A 1,756-nucleotide genomic window follows, 5' to 3' on the forward strand; every position below is an offset into this window, starting at 1 on the left:
CTTTGCCAAAATGGCTGGCTATTTGCATTCTAACCTAATGTTATACATTACTGTATTGTAAATATGTATATATCATTGGGTTGGGTGCATGTTTTTTGTTAGGGTGATCCAGGACCTGCAGGCCCCCCGCGTCCTGTTGGAGAGCCAGGTGTCGGGACTACAGGCCCTAAGGTTATAGCATCAAAGACATATTAGTATATGGTTTAATGGGAGAAAAAATCTATGCATAAAATCTATGTTGGCATATTTCAGGGTAACAGAGGAAATCCAGGACCAGTGGGGCCACAATGAATGAAGGGGGAGGGTTACCCCAGACCACAGGTGTGTAAAGGAGACAAAGACTTTGATTAAAACCCCTGAAAACAAAACAAGCCATATCTATACATACGATATATTCTCAGGGGCTTCCAGGGTTGCCTGGGCCACCAGGTGAAGCTGGACCTGAAGGACAAGGAATTCCTGGACCAAAGGTATTTGTCAGTATGCAGTTCACAATAAATTATGACTCTGTCTTTCAGAAAGTCAGTGAAGTCTAGTCTAGAATTTCGGCTAAAGTGGTGTTGTTGTTGTTTTCAGGGAGACCGGGGCTCACCTGGAGCGACTGGCCCTTCAGGGCCGCCAGGAATTGGACTGACGGGACCAAAGGTTCAATAACACTTCTAAAAATAAAATGTGCATTGGCTCAGAAAATACTCAACATTGATTAATGCATTTTTTATAGGGTGCAGTTGGCCAGCCTGGTGCTCCTGTTCTTCCAGGACCTTCAGGAGAGGGAATTCAGGGTCCCAAGGTAAGGACCCAAGGCCTGAAGGCCTTACTATAGCTCTATCAGCTTGGACAACAAGCAAAACACTTTACCATACAGAATTTTAGACCTCTAACTAAACATTTTGTCATCACAGGGAGATCCTGGGTTTCAAGGGCCCCCTGGCCCTAGAGGGCCTCCAGGTGATGGACTGTCAGGAGAGAAGGTACTAGATTGGCAAACACTGACCAATTGTATTACATGTCAGTACAGTTAATACCATGTTACTTTTCAAATGCAATGAGGAATTAATAAAGTCTGATGGTTTCAGGGTGACAGGGGCCTAGTAGGGGAACGTGGGAGAAAAGGAGAGAGAGGAGAACATGGAATGCCTGGACAAACAGGAGTCAATGTAATATCCAATTATCAGTTAGCCAAGGTTCCCATTCAGTTCCAGTCGAAGTATGCATGGTTTACCGGACAGTGTTTTAGTCGAGACGGCTCATTTGAGTCTGAGTGTAGGCTGAGACCTGTGTAGGTTGAGTCCAAGTCAAGGCTATGACCAGAATAGGGTAGACTCCAAGTCCACAACAATAGTGGCGAACAACAATAAACATGACCACACCATTCCACTAATGGAACCACAACAGATTGTAGGACACCTTTAATTCAGTATTTACCTAATCCTGAGATTTCAGGATAATGTAGATTATACCTTGAAAATTGCCTCTGTTAATAATAAAATTCAACTTAAATTATAGGAAAAACCAGGAGAGAAGGGAGAGCCCGGCCTATCTGTGAGTCAAAACGTTTTTCTTCAAACTTTTTATTTTATTTTTATTTTTTTAGAACACTGACTTCTATTGTACAAATAACATACATTGAAGTTGATCCCACAGTGAGACAAGGTGATCAGAATAATCCGGGAAGTATGTGGTATATAACCATCTCTGTTATTCAAACAAAAAAACTATATATACAGTGGGTACGGAAAGTATTCAGACCCCCTTA

The 1,756-nt window shown here is 42.4% G+C and overlaps 1 long non-coding RNA gene across 1 annotated transcript; it reads left to right on the forward strand.

Moving 5' to 3' along the window:
• Positions 1-1,074: 1,074 nt before the first annotated feature.
• Positions 1,075-1,674, forward strand: LOC107579929 (uncharacterized). Its single transcript, XR_001608554.1, has 3 exons — positions 1,075-1,157; positions 1,507-1,542; positions 1,645-1,674. It is a non-coding gene; the product is annotated as an uncharacterized lncRNA (long non-coding RNA).
• The last annotated feature ends 82 nt before the right edge of the window (positions 1,675-1,756 follow it).

Source organism: Sinocyclocheilus grahami, unplaced genomic scaffold, assembly GCF_001515645.1.
Source record: "Sinocyclocheilus grahami isolate Dianchi unplaced genomic scaffold, SAMN03320097.WGS_v1.1 scaffold21959.1, whole genome shotgun sequence".
In the NCBI taxonomy this organism is placed as follows: domain Eukaryota; kingdom Metazoa; phylum Chordata; class Actinopteri; order Cypriniformes; family Cyprinidae; genus Sinocyclocheilus; species Sinocyclocheilus grahami.